The sequence below is a fragment of the Suricata suricatta genome, chromosome 1, assembly GCF_006229205.1.
Source record: "Suricata suricatta isolate VVHF042 chromosome 1, meerkat_22Aug2017_6uvM2_HiC, whole genome shotgun sequence".
NCBI lineage: Eukaryota > Metazoa > Chordata > Mammalia > Carnivora > Herpestidae > Suricata > Suricata suricatta.
In genome coordinates this window covers 37,989,366-38,007,453 of record NC_043700.1, presented here as the reverse complement: position 1 = coordinate 38,007,453, position 18,088 = coordinate 37,989,366, and the positions used below count along the sequence as shown (strand labels likewise).

At 36.4% G+C, this 18,088-nt stretch overlaps 1 long non-coding RNA gene and 1 pseudogene across 1 annotated transcript; one reads left to right on the top strand and one right to left on the bottom strand.

Moving 5' to 3' along the window:
- Positions 1-406: 406 nt before the first annotated feature.
- On the bottom strand, positions 407-17,724 carry LOC115293470. The gene is made up of 5 exons (XR_003909505.1): positions 17,647-17,724; positions 14,267-14,345; positions 9,779-9,801; positions 787-1,075; positions 407-643 (listed from the first exon to the last, which is right to left on the bottom strand). It is a non-coding gene; the product is annotated as an uncharacterized LOC115293470 (long non-coding RNA).
- Positions 13,442-13,990, top strand: LOC115293369 (annotated as a pseudogene).
- Positions 17,725-18,088: the final 364 nt, after the last annotated feature.

Here is an 18,088-nt window from a genome sequence, read left to right as displayed (position 1 = left end):
CGTGCACGAGAGCTCCCCCTTCTGGGCCACCTGATTCCATTTTAAATGTTTCCTTTATGTATTTTCACAGAAAGATGGAAACATTAATTTTCTGGATTATTTGAATGCCTCCACACAGAATTGAGGGATTAAAAATCCATTTTCTGGTTTTTGTCATTAATACATTTAAAATAATCAGTGATTTAAAAAAAATCCATGTGGGAATGGAGTTTGTATTTAAAGTTTTGGGAGAACTGCTAACCCTCAAATACCATGTAATGGGATATGCTTTAATGTATGGAGGGGTTAAATCCAAGAGTCATCATTATTTGCTTCTGGTTTCTGTGTAACATATTTCCTACTATTTTTCTGCACTATGAATGAAATGAATTGCAAAATGAATGAATGAAATGATTGACTTAAGAAATAAACTTTTAAAAAACTTTATATAACATCAGGGCCATTCACATTCTGGGACGAAAAAGGTAGTATTAACAGGAATCATGCTTTTTAATATTCTTCCTGTGTCGAAGAGGTTTCTGACAGGACTTACACCTGAGGAGGGAGGGAAGGCTTCTCATTCCATCTCTCAGTTCTTCACTTCTTTCTCCAACCATCTGGAGTTTACCATCAGAAGGGAAAATTCCTCTCCATCAGCAGCCCTCTAGAGCAGGAAAGTTAATTTGCTAAATCCATAACCTTTTGGTTCATCTGCCCACACCCTTTCCTTACCTTCCAGGTGCAGGATCGAGTCTCCAGTGGCTGGCTGTAAGTCAAAGGAACTAGTTCCAGGCAGAAGAATCTTACCTGGTGCTAAGAGAAGACCTCAGCTCACAAGCACATGGTTGCAGTCTTCGCGGTCACAGGGAGGATGCCGCTGCCCTCCTTTCCTCCACTCTCTTTCCACACTGGTTGCTGTTTAACCCTTTTTATGTGTCTGTTTTTCTTCTCCAGAATGGCCATATGAGATTATTTCAATCTGATTTATTTCACAAGCCTACAATGTTCTTGAGGGAGAGGACTTGTGTCTGTGCCTTTGTTCACATCCCTGTTAACCCTTCCTTGTCCCTGATGCATGTCCTCCAATAGTTGGCTGCTGCTGGCAAAAGAATTTGCATCACTTTTAGTTCACTATAGCCAAGTGCTTGTGTATAAGTTTAGCACAACAGAAAAGTGAACTTCAGAAACACCAAGGGATTACTTGGGGAGGGGGGGGGCTTTGACAAAGAGGGCTGTAGCTCATTAGTCTAGTGACCTTATCCCATACCATATATAATCAGATTGGCACCCATTATTAGATTAAATTTCCTTAATAAACTACTTTTCTTTACCTGTTTTTCCAAAAACTATCAGTGGATCTTGTTTCCCCTAACATTAAATGTAAATGTGACTTTGTTTTTAAAACCTTTCAAAATCCATTCCCACCAGGCCTTTCTAAATTCACTTCCTAATATTCTATAAACCTGAAACAGAATCTTATTTCATTTGAAATCATTTCTATAATGTTCACTGATCCCTAGTTTATTCCAGGCACTTTAGTAAGCACGAAGAATAAGACAAAGTTTCTGCCCTAAAGGAGCTCAGGACATATTAGGGAATTCAAGCACATCAGTAGCTATAACGTAATAGTAATAATAATAATAATCACTAACTTTACTGAGCACTTTGTATAGCCCAGGCATCACTGTAAGCATTGTATATCTACTCCTTTAATTCTCACAACTGTTAAGAAAGAAAAGCCAACCCCCAAATGGAGTGATTTGTTCCCCACAAGAGCAAATCAAGACTTAATCAGAGTTTCAACCTTTCCCAAGGATGTGACCTTTTAAAAGTCTTTTTGAAATTTTCTGACTAGTACTAGTGAGGTACTCTGCATGATACACAAAAACTTGCTGGCCCCTTCCCCCCAAGAAAATATTCTCACCCCAAATTATCCTTTCTTTTCTTTTGCTAATCACTCATTGCCCCACCCTCCTTGTTATAAAAATCTTCCATTTCATACAACTCCTCCAAGCATCATCTCTCTACTTGCTAGATGGGATGCTGTGTGATTCATGAATCATCTGATAAAGCCAATTAGATTTTCAAATTTACTCTAGTGTACTTTGTTTTTTAACAAACCTATGAGGTACGTATCATCAGTATCTTCATTTTATCGCTCAACAGTAGGAAACAGAGAGGTTTTCCAGAATCACATAGTGTAGTGGACTGAGTAATTGAACCTTCAGCACTTCCTTAACCACTACCTCATATGATAATTTGAAAAGAGGTATAGTAGAGATGTGAACAGAGTGTTACGAGAGCTTAAGGAATAGAGAGTCATTCAGCCTGGAGATGTGGGAAATCACTGAGATAGTATCACCCTATTCTCTATGTATACACCTACCTCCTTTTAGAAAGGGATTGGGCCAGCTTATACCCAAAAATGCATACATTAAAGTAATGATAAAATAGAAATTAGGGGATCAGGACTAAGAAAAATGTAAATATCATAAGAAAATCAAGACCAGAGAAAAAATAAATTTTAGTCCAAAAAGAACAGTTTAATGTCAACTATACATCAAAAAAATAAAAAATAGAAGGAGGAGGAGGAAAAGAAGGAGAAGGAGGAGGAGGAGAAAGCACAGCATAGCATCTAGGAGCTCTCTGATAGTCAAAGAGAAAAGGGAATGTCAATTGTATAATGTTTATTGTCATAAGGAAAAAAGCAAAGCAGTTCATAAAAGTGAAAATAAGCCTTTCTTAGAACTATTTTCTCAAACAAAAGTTTCACATGGAAGTTTTATTAGTGTCACTGAGAACTATAGTGGAAACAATGTCTCCTGGGGTACCTTGGGCTCAGGTCATGATCTCACAATTCATGAATTTGAGTCCCACATGGGGTTCAGCACTGGCAGTGTGGAGCCTGCCTGGGATTTTCTCTCTTTCTCTTTCTCCTGCTCCTCAAAATAATAAAGAAACAACGTCTCCTATAACATAGCTATAATGAATGTGATAGATTTTATATGGCAATTTCTTAAACATTCATTGATAAAAACCAAAGACATTGCATAAATGCAACTCAGTAAAGATAACTTCATTAAAGATGCTATTGTCTGAATTGAGAATCTTCTGGTATTAGGATTTTGTGTTGAGTCTAGAAAAATGATAATTATTCTAAGCTGAGAAGCAAGAAAAAATATTCAAAGAGGAAAAACAGCATGATGTACATTTTAGTGTGGTTCTCTTGTTTGTATGTGTGAAGAGAAAGGAATGGACAAAGTCAGTTGGTGGGGCACCTGGGTGGCTCAGCTGGTTAAGCATCTGACTTAGGCTCAGGTCATGACCTCACGGTTCATGAGTTAGAGTCCTGCATCAGGTGAGCCCCACTTCTCTCTTTCTGTCTCTCTCTCCCTCTCTCTCTTTTTCTCTGCCCCCCATGGGATTTCCTCTATCTCTCTCTGTCTATGACTCTTACTCATTTGCTCCCTCTCTCAAAAAAAAAGAAAAGAAAAGTCAGTTCGTGAACAAACCTTCACTGTTTCTGGCACTATACAAGCCACTGGGATATGCCAGTGAAGAGAACAAAGTCCCTGCTCTCCAAGAGCTTACATTCTAGTGTGTGGGCATGGGGAGGGGATGGGAAGTCAAACAATAGATATGGAAACAAATAAGTAGTTTCATATGGGTGCTGATAATTATGATGAAGGAAACAAAGTACAGTAGTGAGTGTGCTGGGGGCATTTAGGAGGCAGCTCTTATAAGTATCTTGTGAAGTGCTTTCTCAGGAAGAAGTGAATGCAAAAGCAGGAAACAAGATGAGTTTCATTCTTAGTGTAATGAAATGAGGGTTTTAAAAAGCAGGAAGTTGACCTGATGTGATCTACGTTTCAAAAAGTTCCAAAAAGATTGAAATGCAGAGGATTGAACAGATAGGCTCTGAGAGAAAAATGGTGGCAGACACTAGTTAGGAGCCTGTTTCAAGTCCAAGGAACATGTGGTGGTTTGGATTTGTTGTACATATTTAAAAAATGAAACCAATGAGGAGCATAAAAACGGAATCAAAGATGATGCACAGTTACTTTACCAAAGCAAGTAAGTGATGATGTTCCACTCTCTGAGATAGGTTAGACACAGAAAATGAGAGTGGGTAAATAAGTTATTCCATGTTGGTCAACTTAAATGTGAGATGACAACTACTCCAAGTGGCAGTTGGATATACAAGTCAGGAGCTCACAGGGGAAATCTAATTACCGGACATACAGAGAACATATTCTTAAAATATGCTAGTTACATTGTAAAATGCAACTGTGTTCTTTCTTCTTTGTAGACACAGTCACTCTATATATAAAACTATGAGTTCATTCATCAGTCTGGAAGAAACATTAATGAATATACAAGTTTATATTTCCAACCACAACATTTTGGGGGTAATTTTTATACAGTAATAGGTAATTATTAAAAAGTGCAAGAGGGAAAGACAAAAAAAGGAGAAAATTTAACAAAAGTTTATAAGAATTTCAAACAGATGCAATTATACAATTTAAAAAAGATTCACTGTAAGTATAAAACATGGCTTTGAATTTTAAAATTCAAGAAAACTAAAAATTATTATAGTTACATGAGAATTAATAGGGTAGACAACTAAAAGGGAAAAATAATTCACAACTTATAACCCAAAGGAAAATATTATAAATCATGAAGAAAATAAGATATATGGAAAGTAGACATAAGAAATTCATACAAATAATAAGATTATCAGGACAAAAATAGAAAAATTAAGAAGTAATTGTTCAGGGGAAAATATTCAAAGTTTTTAAAAAAGGTTCAATCATTATTAAAATAGAGCAGAGTTCCAAGCAGGACTAGGCAAAAAAGATACATACTTAGACATATACTGGTAATGTTTCTGGACTACAGTGAAAAAAATTACCTAAGCTTCTAGTGAGAAAGAACAGAACACCTATAAAGAAAAAAGGTTTCAATTTCTCTGCAGTCTTAGAAGCTAAAAAACAGTCAACAGTCATCTTAGGCTACAGAATGACTAGGTATAAGTCCAAAAATCTTATACCCAGTGAAGATATCTTTTACATTAGCATGGTTGCAAGACCTTAGAAAGCAGACCACCCACATGTTCTATCCAAGGACAACACTCCAGGAGCTCATTTAGCTGAAGGATAAATGAATCAGAAAAAAGATCTTAGATAAGAAAACTAAAGAGTACAAACAATAGTGATGAGTAATGAATTTTCTGTGATGTAGCTATATCACAAGGAATAACTAACTTTTTTTGACATGAAATACATATATTAAGAGAATAAGAAAAAGACTTTTAGTTTCTGGTTGGACATACAGGAGCTTGGAAATTGTCACTCCATTCTAACAAGTAAAAAGCTAAAACTGGATTAACAGTTCTTAGATTCATCAGAGAAGTGAGTTTACAAGATGCTTGCACAATCTGTAAAGTAATATAGTGTTATTTGAAAATAAACTTGTAGGGGCGCCTGGGTGGCTCAGTCGGTTAGGCCTCCGACTTCGGCTCGGGTCAGATCTCACATTCGTGGGTTCGAGCCCTGCGTCAGGCTCTGTGCTGGCAGTTAGCTCAGAGCCTGGAGCCTGCTTCTGGTTCTGTGTCTCCTTCTCTCTCTGCCCCTTCCCCTCTCAGGCTCTGTCTCTCTCTGTATCAAAAATAAATAAAACATTTAAAAAAATTTAAAAAAAAGAAAATAAACTTGTAAACAAAAGGACAAGTGATGGATAAATGATGTATGCTTAGAAATGAGAGAAAATGGAATCATATCAAAATTTTATTTTTAAGTAATCTCTATATCCAACTGTTAGGACACAGGTCTGAATCAAACTGACTCTGACCTTGGAGGTCTAGGTGTCAGCTTCTCAGAATCATTAGACAATAGAAGGGCACACATTGCCCAAGGAAGGAGGGACAACCCTTGTAACACCCAATCAGGAAAGGCCAGCTAACACCCTTAACATTTCTAAGGGCAGGCCTAGAGATAGAAGCTATAGATAATCACCTATTGCTTGAGGTTAGTCACGACCTACTTGAGGGTCCTGGGCCCACTCTGTGATTGGTCAATACTCTAAATGTTGTGATTGGCTCCCACAAAAGTAACAATGTATATGGTTAAAGTTACTGCCAATAATAATAGGCGATAGTGATTGGACCCCTGTACCTGTGTCACAATTTCTTGTACCTCCCCCTTCCCAAACCATAAAGGCCCTACCCCACCTTTGTTTGGGGCTCTCCCCGTTGGTGAAGTCTGTGAGCCCGAGCTTATAAGCCTGTAATAACAAAGCCCTTTGCTTTTGCATGCGTGACTCAGTCTCCCTGGCAGTCTCTGGTTTTTGGGGACGATATTAAAAATCTCGGTATAACACAACATGGAGCTCAAAATTACAACCCTGAAATCAAGAGTAGCAAGCTCTATTAACTAAGCCAGACAGGCACCCTGAAAGTGGAATTATAAAAAATGCTCAATTAAAAAGGGTGAATAGGAACAAAGAACAAAGGACATCAAATAATAGAAAACCATAACAAATATGGTAGATTTTAATCCAACTATATCAATAATCACTTTAAATGTAGATGGTCTTAAAGCACCAATTAAGAGTAAATAAGAAATCCACTTTAAATATAAAGACACATACACATTAAAAGCAAATATATGGAGAAAAATGTACCATACAAATCATGCTTCTTTTAGAAAACTAATCATGCTAATGAAAAGAAAGCTGGAGTATACTATATGACTGTCAGAAAGAGTAGACTTCAGAGCAAGGAAAAAATCATAAGGGATAAAGAGGGGCAGGCATTATATAATAAAGAGTCAATTCTCTAAGAATACATAACAATGCTTAGAGAGTATGTGCTTAGCAACAGAGCCTCAAAATATATGAAGCAAAAACTGATAGACCTGCAAAGACAAATAGGTGAATTCACTATTACAGTTGGATGTTTCAATGGCCCTCTATCAAAAATGGACAGATCTAGCAAGCAGGAAATCAATAAGGACATACTTGAACTCAACTGCACAATTCATCAATAAAATGAACATCTATTAATTACTTCATCCAACAAGAACACACATTTTTCTCAAGCTCAAATGGAATACTCATCAAGGTAGATCATATCCTGGGCTATAAAACATATATTACCACATTTAAAATAATAGCAACCTTATAATATATGCTTTCAGATGACAATGGAATTAAACTATAAATTTATAATAAATCATTGAAAAATTCCAAAATATTTGTGGATTAAATAAAAATGAAAACATAACTTATCAAAACATATGAGATTCAGCAAGGGCAGTGTTTAAAGGGATATTTGTAGGATTGAATGCATACATTAGAAAAGAAGAAAGGTCTAAAATCAATCAACTAAACTTTCACCTTAAAAAACTTAGAAGAACAAATTATACCCAAAGTAAAAAGACAAGAAATAATAAAACTATGGGCAGAAATCAACAAGATTAAAAACAGAAAATCATTAGAGAAAATCAGCCAAACCAAAAGCTGGTTCTTTGAAAAAGTCAATAAAATTGATAAGCCTCTAGGGTGCCTGGGTGGCTCAGCCACTTAAGCATCCAACTCTTGACTTCAGCTCAGGTCATGATCTAGGGGTTCATGGGATTGAGCTCAGCATCAGGTTCAGCACTGACAACATGGAACCTGCTTGGGATTCTCTCCCTCTCTCTCTGCCCATTCCCTTCTCTTTCTCTCTTTCTCAAAATAAATAAACATTTTTTTTAATGGGGAGCTTTTATGGCTTAGTTGGTTAAGTATGTGACTTTGGCTTGGGTCATGATCTCAAGGTTTGTGGGTTCGAGCCCTATGTCAGATGCTGCACTGGTGGAGCAGATATCACTTGGGATTCTCTCTGTCTCTGCCCCCCTCTCTCTGCCCCTCCTCCACTTGCATGTGCTCTCTCTCTCTTTCTCAAAATAAATAAACTTTTAAAAAATTGATAACCCTCTAACCAGGCTAAGAAAAAGAGAGAAGATACAAATTATTACACCAAAAATGAAAGAAAGTACATCACTACTGATCACATGGACACTAAAAGGGTAATAAAGGAATACTATAAATAACACTATGTCCACAAATTTGATAATCTAAGTGAAATGGTCCAATTTACAAATGGACCAAAACTCACACAAGAAAGAATAGACAAACTAAATGGACTATATCTGTCAAAGAAATTGAACCAATAGTTAATAACCTTCCAAAGGAGAAAATCCCAGAGGGGTTCACAGGTGAATTCTACCAAACATTTAAGGAAGAAATTATACCAATTCCCTACAATGTCTTCCAGAAGATAGAAGCAGAATGAAAAATGTCAGCATCACCCTCCTACCAAAATCAGACAATGGCATTACAAGAAAAGAAAACTACAGACCAATATTTTTCATGAACATTGGAGCAAAATACCTCAATGAAATACTAACAAATGAAACCAACAATGTATAGAAAGAATTATACACCACAACCAAGTGGTATATATCCCAGGTATGAAAGGCTGATTCTATATTAGAATATTAATTAATGTTATCCATTACATCAAATGTGTAAAGAAGAAAAATCACATAATCATATCAATTGATGCTGAAAAAGCATTTGACAAAATCTAACACTCATTTATGGTTTAAAAAAAAATCTCAGCAGACTAGGAATACAGGAAGAATTTATTCAAAATGATAAAGAATATGTACAAAAACCTACAGCCAACATTGTACTTTAATGATGAAGAGAATACAGAAGATTTCCTGATAAGATCAGGAACAAGGATGTCTCTTTTCTCCACTACTTTTCAACATTATACTGGAAATTCCACGTAATACAATAAGAAAAAGGAAAAGCCATAAAAAGCATGAAGATTAGAAAGGAAGAAATAAAACCATCTTTGCTCATAGATGAAATGATTTTTCTATGTAGAAAATCTGAAAGAAGTAACAAAATATCTTCTGGAAGAAGATACAAGGATACAGGATACAAGGATCTTACAAGATAAGATACAAGAATAATATACAAAAGTCAATCACTTTCCTATATTCTCACAACAGACAAGTGGAATTTAAAATAAAAAGGACACTATCAGGAGTGCCTGGCTTGGCTCAGTTGGTTAAGCGCTCGACTTCAGCTCAGGTCATGATCTCACCGTTTGTGAGTTCGAGCCCTGTGTTGGGCTGTGTTGACAGCTTAGAGCCTGGAGCCTGCTTTGGATTCTGTCTCCCTCTCTCTCTGCCCCTCATCCCCCCACTGCACTCTGTCTCTGTCTCTCAAAAATGAATAAATATTTTTAAAAAGGGACACTGCCATCGACATTAACATCCCCCAAAATAATATATACACTTTATAAATATATACCTATAGTAAAACCTTGATTTGCGGGCATAATTCATTCCAGAAACATGCTTGTAATCCAAAGCACTTGTATATCAAAGCCAATTTCAAGAACTATTGGCTCAGATGTGATCATCACATACTACTCATATTATAAGACATTGCTCATTTATCAAGTTAATATTTATTAGAAATAGTCATCTTGTGGAACACTTGCAGAACAAGTTACAATAAAACCTTGTTTTGTGAGCATAATTTGTTCTGGATAAACATGCTTGTAATCCAAAGCACTTGTATATCAAAGCAAATTTCCCCATAAGAAATGGAAACTCAGATGATTCATTTCACAACCCAAAATATTCCTATAAAATTATTAAGATACTGCAATATAATACAAAACAATTTTTAAAAACCAAAAATATAAAGAAAAATAAACGAATTAACCAGCACTTACCTTTGAAAACTTTTGTGGCTAGTCTGGGGGAGAAAATATAGAGGAGGGTTATTGTGTAGAACGACCTTCACTATGACTATCAGATGTTGACTATAGTACAGTATTAATAAATTCTTGTTATAAACTGTATTTTATACAACTGGCAATAAGGCAACAGAGGAAAGAGACTATATCTGCAGGCAGCCTGCATTCCTAAACTTACTTTTGTATGGAAGGGGCTTTGAAAGGACAAAAAATACACTAGTGCCAGTTGTGGGCACCTTCCAACATTCTGAACAATCACTGATTTCTGCCAAACACCGTGGCCTAAAATTGAGCCTCCAAGTATGGGAAATGATCACCCTCAATCATGCAGAGAGAGAGAGAGAGAGAGAGAGAGAGAGAGATCTGCATTGCAAGACCTCACTTGTTTATCAAGTTAAAATTTATTAGAAATGTTTGCTTGTGTTGTGGAACACTCGCAATCCAAGGTTTTACTGTATTTCAAGAAAGAGGAGGTAGCAGTACTAAACACTGCTGAGTACTCAGATGAGATAAAAACCAAAGAACACAATGCCATGGAACTTAGCCAGTCTGTCACTGTTGACTTTTGGAAGAGCAGATTCAGAAGCCAAACTACAGTGAGATAAAGACAGAGTAGGAAGATAGAAAGCAAAGACAACTCAAGAAATGTGGCTGTGTAGACTACTTTGTGATCAGGCAAAATGGAGTTATAAATAGATGTTTGTTTGTTAGGATGGGAGGGGCAGGAGTGTGTTCAAAATCTTCCTACATAAAACAATGTACTCTGCTTTTCTTTTGGCAAAATGTAGACTGCAAGCTCCATGAGATTAGTCTAGGCATAGATTTTTAAGTCTGGTGCATAGTAGTATCTCAAAAAGGATTTTGAACTGAAACTAAACCTAGTCCAAGCTACAGCAGAAGCTCCTATCACTATCATTCTATATTTAGGCAGGATAGGCTAGAAAATGTTGTGACAACAAAGAACCCTAAAATCTTAGTGGCTTAAAACCATGAAGCTTTGTTTATTCCTCATCTTATGTGCTTATCTTTGGTCAGCTCTGCTCCATGTCATCTTCAGTCAGGGATGCAGGGTGACAGAGCTTCTACCATCTGGAATGTTCCCAGTCACCATGGTAAGGAAAGGGTTCATGGAAAATCATGAACTTTCCTTCACTGGACAGAATCACATGGCCACACTTATCCTCAAGGGGGACAGGAAATAATATATCCTTCTCCTGTGTCCAGAAAAACAAGATCCAGAATATTGAACCTAATGACTTTCAGATTAGCCTTCAAGGAGGAGAAAAGAGTTACATTTTTCCTTTAGTTCCTGAAGGGTTCATGGGACTATACCTGCCAGCAATTAGCACAAACTACCCTTTTTGTCTCCTCTTTTCCCCAGCTCTCCTCAGTCAGCATATTTACCTTTGTGATTGCACTTGGAAGTTGTCTTTGAGATTCTCCAGTTTTGCCACAATTCAAATATTCTCCATATAGCAGCAAGAGGGATCTTTTTTTTTAAGTTTATTTATTTTTGAGAGAGAGAGATACAGAGCGTGAGGGAAGAGGGGCAGGTAGAGAGGGAGAAACAGAATCTGAAGCAGGCTGTAGGCTGTGAACTGTCAGCACAGAGCTTGATATGGGGCTCAGATTCATGAACCATGAGATGATGACTGAGCCTAACTCAGATGCTTAACTTCCTGAGCCACCCAGGTGCCCCAAGAAGGATCTTTCTTAAACATGAACATGGGTTATGTCATAACCCTCCTTAAAAATCTTATAATTTCTGGAAAAATCCAAACTCCTTACCATGACTTACCAGTTTCTACGAATCTCCCAACCTTGTCTCATACTCTCAGTTCATAAAAGCTTGATACACTCCTTCCTATTCCTCACACACACCAGTCTCTTTTCTATCCTCTTCTAAAAATATTTTCTTCCAGATTATCTCATGCCTGCCCCTATGTCATCATTTTCTCAAACCAAATGTCTTCTTCCTGGAGAGAACTGCTCTGGATATTCTAGCTAAGGTAGCTCCATCCCTATGTGGACACTATTTGCCCCACTATCCAGTTTTATATTTAGCATTTATCAGTATATGAAATTATTTTACTTATATATTTTTAATTATTTATTGTCTATCTGGCCTTACTGGAATAGAAGACCCTAAGTTTAGGAATTTTCATCTATATTTTTCACTTGGGTAAATCCAGAAAGGTTTTAAACAACTATTTATTGATTAAATGATAAATATTAAATTAACATCTTTTGGACATGGATAATGTTAGGAAGGAAATTTGTTGCCAGACTGAGGTCAGATTTGAGTACCGGGCTTTGCTAAGCATCGGACTGTCGAAGGAGCTCAGGGATGATGATCAGCTGGAAGTCCCAAAGGACTGCCAGGAAGAGGAGGGACCGCCATGCATTTTGATAGTCTGTGCTTGCTGGAGACAAGAGACAAATCTGAGCTCTCCGAAGGGGTGAGACGGCTCAGAAAGCTACTCCTGGTCACCTTGAAACACAATACCTTCAGTGGGTAAACTAGAAAGCAAAATTAAAAAATTAGGAATGACAACAACAATCTGTCATGCAGAGGGAGATGGTAAGAACATTTCCCTGAGTAAGCCTTGGCTGACTGGGAAGAGAAAATAAGAGAAAAACAATTCTTGTCTCAAAATTCTTAACCATAGACCACTCACACATGAGTTTGGGGCCAGAAGTCACAATTCTCATAGAAGAAAAAGTTAAAATTTAGTTTAAAGACATCTTAGTCTGATAGGTGCCTACCAAAAACAAACAAGTCTGCGGCACCTGTCTGGCTCAGTTGGTTAAATGTTAGATGTTGGCTCAGGTCATGATCTTGCAGTTAATGAGTTTGAGCCCCATGTTGGGCTCTGTGCTGACGGAGCCTGCTTCAGATTTTGTGTCTCCCTCTCTCTGCCCCCCTGCTCCCCCATCCCTGCTCATGCTCTGTCTCTCTCAAAAATAAATAAACATTAACATTTTTTTAAAACGTTCTTAGGAACATGAACTCACAATACAAAATCAAAAACACAGGAAGAAATATGCCAACTTGGATGAAAATGCAAAACAAGAACTTTAAAAACATATGGGCCTAAGAGTAGCAATCATTGCCTGATATGACAAGCTTCAAAGTATTTTACCAAATGTTAATAATAATAATAAATCTCTTTTCTAAGAATCAAATTTGAGTATATTATCTGTTTTCTTTTCTACAGGGATGCTGAATAACTTTGGTTAGTTCCTGGACACTTTATACATGTGACTGACACTTTCTTTTTTTAATATTTTGTATTTAAAGTGTAAGGAATGTTGTGGTCGGTGTACATTGATGTTTATTTGACAATTTTGTTGAACTCCCTTATTAGTTTTATTTGTATGTTGATTAAATTTGTTTTTCTAGATAAATAACTGATCATACAATCTTCAAATAGTAACAATTTATCTCTTTTTCTTTCACAATTTATACTTCTTCTTTTTCCTCTCGTAGGATGGGCCAGATCTATACAGGCGATTGTAGATTTTATATTAAAGGGATTTTTTTTTTCAAAAACTTTCCATTAAGAATAATGTTTGCTGAGGAAAATTGAGAGCTTCTTCGCTCCAACAGCTGCACCCAGCGGCCCTGCAGCCATCACCATGCCACAAAACAAATATATTGAGTTACACCAGAAGCACTATGGCTACTGTTTGGATTATCACGAGAAAAAGAGAAAGAAGGAAGGTCAAGAGGCTCATGAACATTCAACGGCAGAAAAGATGATTTGTTTCAAAGCTAAGCTTTACCATAAACAGAGCCATGCTGAGAAAATAAAAATGAAAAAGACTATCAAGATTCATGAAAAGAGAAACACCAAGCAAAAGAATGATGAAAAGACTCCACAGGGAGCAGTACCTGCATATCTCCTGGACAGGGAGGGACAGCCCCGAGCTAAAGTACTCTCCAATATGATTAAACAAAAACGAAAAGAGAAAGCGGGAAAATGGGAAGTCTCTTTGCCCAAAGTTTGTGACCAGGGAGAAACAGAAGTATTAAAAGTTATTCAAACAGGAAAGAGAAAAAAGAAAGCATGGAAGAGAATGGTTAATAAAGTCTGTTTTGTTGGAGATGCCTTTACTCGAAAACCACCTAAATAAGAAAGATTCATTAGGCCAATGGGCTTACGTTTCAAAAAGGCCCACGTAACACATCCTGAATTGAAAGCCACCTTCTGCCTGCCAGCACTTGGTGTAAAAGATTTCCTCGTCCCCACTACATACATCTTTGGGTGTTACTACCAAAGGTACTGTCATGGAGGTGAACATAAGTGAGTTGGGCTTGTGACACAAGGAGGCAAGGTTATTTGGGGAAAATATGCCCAGGTTACCAACAATCCTGAAAATGATGGATGCATAAATGCAGTCTTGCTGGTATGACAGCAGTTTCAGACAAGTAACTCTTTATAATTACTGAAGACTACTCACCAATTAGGAAGACACCATCACTGTGGTGGTTTCTGAATACTGCCTTACATGTCTGCAGCCATCAAGAGAATGATTTATCCTATTGTGAAAAACATTAAAAGAGACCAGGTTAAAAAAAAAAGAATAATGTTTGCTATAGGTTTTGGATATAATCTTTACAAGGTAAGGATGTTCTGTTGTATTTATAATTTTGAATTATAAATAGATATTGACTGTTATGAAATAAATTGGCTTTATAAAAAGTTTCAAATTTAGCATCCCATTAAGAAAACAAAAAGGCAAACCACAGAAAATATGTGATATACAAAGGATTTGTATCTAAAATATAAAGAACTCATAAATCAATAGTAAATATTTTAAAAAACCCAAATGTAAAATATAGGAAAAGGACTTGAAATGAACTTTGCATAGAAAGATCTAAGGTTGGTGGGGTACCTGGCTGGCTCAGTTGGTTAAGAGGCTGACTTCGGCTCAGGCCATGCTCTCACCCTTTGGGAGTCTGAGCCCCACGTAGGCCTCTATGCTGACAACTCAGAACATGGAGCCTGCTTCGGATTCTGTGTCTTTCCCTCTCACTGCCCGCTTCCCTTCTCATGCTCTGTCTCCTTCTCTCTCAAAACAAATAAACATTAAAGAAATTTTTTTTAAAAAGAAGGCTTTGCTTAGCAAAGCACAGTACACAAATCTGACCTCAGTCTGGCAACAAATTTCCTTCCTAGCATTATCCATGGATGGTAAATAAGCACATGAAAATATGTCACTAAGGAAATGCAAATTATAACCACAGTGAGATACCTCTTCATACCCACTTTAATGACTAAAATTATTTGAAAGATTGACAACACCGAATATTTGTGGTGTTGTAGAATGAGAAATCTTTCGTATTTTACTGGGTGAAGTGAAACTGTTTCACCACTTTGGAAAACAGATAGTTTTAGCAGTTCCTTATAAATTTAAACAGATACCTACCTTTTTACTCAGTAATTTCTACCATAGGAATTTATCCTTATCCAAAAGATAAGAAAACATGTCATTCAAAAGACTTGTATAAGAATGTTTATAGATCTTTATTTATCATAACTAAGATATGAAAACAATGAAAATATGCATCAAAAGGCAATTGGATAAATGAATTGTTTGTAACATAGCAATTAAAAAAACAGCAAACTACTTTATACACACAACAACATGGTTTAACCATTTTTTGGAGTTTTATTTTATTATGGTTGAATCGGAATTTGAAAATTTATTTATATGTAGTTAATGAACATTCATACTTTTAAAGTTTTGGTATTATATTGCCTTTAAATTTCAGATATAAATTAAGAGCTGTAAAACAATACAATAATACCAACTGTAGATATCAGAAGCTCTCCAAGTTCTTTTGTTTTTAAGTCTATTTATTTGAAAGAAAGGGGGGGAGGGAGGGAGAGAGAGAGAGAGAGAGAGAGAGAGAGAGAGAGAGAGAGAGAGAGAATGAGTATGAGGGAGGGGCAGAGGGAGAGAGAAAGAATCCCAAGCAGGCTCTGTACTGTCTGTGCAGAACCCAATGAGGGGCTTGAACCCATATGATACCATGACCTGACCTGAAACCAAAAGTGTGACACTTAACCAACTGAGCCACCCAGGTGTCTTGGAAGCTCTCTAAGTTCTAGTCCCTTAACCACCTTTGCCCCATCAACTGAGTTTGGCACATATTCTCTCAATTATCATCCATAGTTTTGGGGGAAGAAGGAAGGAAGAATAATAATGACAGCAACATTAAAATACTGCTATCATTGGTTAAGCTTTGACTAATTTCTAAGCAATTTCCATTTATTGGCACTGATCCTTACACAACAACCCGTCAAAGCTGTTTTTATGATTTCTTTTTTGTTTTGCCCATGAGGAAATAGATTGAGAGTAAATAAGTAAGTTATCTAAAGTCACAGTAAAATAGCAAAGCCATGATTTGAATTTAGGTATCCTGATTCAAAACTTGTGATATGTCCAGTATAAGAGTAACAGGCACTTACTCTTATATGAACTTCTCTTATTTTCCTAGCACTTTAAAATTTTATTTCTATATTCTTGCAAAAAAATCAGTAAGATAACAATGATTGTTCTCTTTCAAAAAAGAGGTGTGGTTTGCCAAAAGCACAAGATAAATTAAATATGGAGCCAGGATTCACATCCAGGGATCTTACCCTCCAAAGTCCCCTTTTTTCTCTACATTCTTATACCATACTATTTTAATAAAGTAGCATTCTGTATCTCAACATTTTTTTATGAATAGAATGTTAAGAAATTATTTGAATAGTTCAATAGGTTTCTACTCCTTTGCAACTGTGAAAAATGGATGATGGCTGCTCAGAGTACTTGGTTAAGAAGGATTCACAGGCCAGCTCTGGTTCCAAGCAGTGAAGATGGATTAGTGATATCTGTTTTATGTATGGAAGGGGAGGAGTTTTAACCTTACAACTTGCCATCTCTGGCATGATTATTTTTAAAATAACATGAAGTTACTATTAGTTAATTATATTTCTACAATGATCAGTGCCTCCCTCAACAGGTTTATTAAAAAAACAAAACCTTAGTTACAATAAAAGAAAGAACAATCGATACACACCCATATGATGATTCTCAGATAAAAGTCTACATATAAATAAGCTACTTTTAGTATATACCAAAAACAAAATTATTTAATACAATGTGACCAGCAGCCTTATTCATGCAGCCTCCTTTATTTCATCATAGTATTATGCTCTACAGAAAGACAGAAAATTATGACCTTCTGCTCTAATAATTTCCTGCCTCTCAGCCTGATTTTATGCCACTAGATTATCCTAATTCTTTGTATGACTTTAACATGCATAATATAGTTAAAACATAATCTATAGTTAAAAGACCAACTTTAATCAGTTTGTCAATTGGTAGACTATCTGACCTTGTTTTAATATGGTACTTTGGCTTTGTGAATATAGATGGGTATATGGAATAGAAGAAATTTGAGATTAATAGAGGAGAAAGGAGTACATACTTTAATTTTATAAACATTATGTTGAACAAAATAAGTCAGGCACAGAAGATCTGATTTTATTTGAAGAATAGCAAAAATAACCTATGATATTAGAGATGAGAATAGTGATTGCCTATGAGAAGGAGCTGGACAGAATGAGGCATGGGGGAGTTTTCTGGGGTAATAGAAAGGTTTTATCTTGATTGGTATATTGTTTACACAGGAGTATGCACTTTTCAACACTCACCTAATTACACACTTCAGATCTGTAATGTCTGTATTAAATTTTATCATCAATCATAATGAAATGATGATATGAATGAGCTGGGCAGCTTCATTTTCTATTTTTTGAAACAAGTTTTATAAGATAGAAAATACTCACTGAAAGTTGATTTAATTCCCAGTAAAACCAATTTGTGTGTGATGTGTGTGTGTGTGTGTGTGTGTGTGTGTGTGTGTGTGTGTGTATCAGTTATCTCTTCCAGGTAACAACCATAGATCTTAGTGACATAAAACAAAACATATTTATTGCATCACACTTTTTGTGGGCAAGACATAGCTAGGTGCCTCTGACTCAGGGTCTCTCATAAGATAGTAGTCAATGCATCTGTCAGGGATCTCCTAAAGGAGAATATGCTTCCAAGATCATTCACTTTGCTCTTGTGTCAGAAATCCATTTCCAAGGTCAATCACATGGCTGTTCACAAGCCATAGGTCCTCACTGACTATTGGCCAGAGGTATAAATTCCTTGCCTATGAGCCTCTCCATAAAGCTATTGAAAAACATGCCATCATGCATCTTCCAGAGACAGAACTAAGAGGGA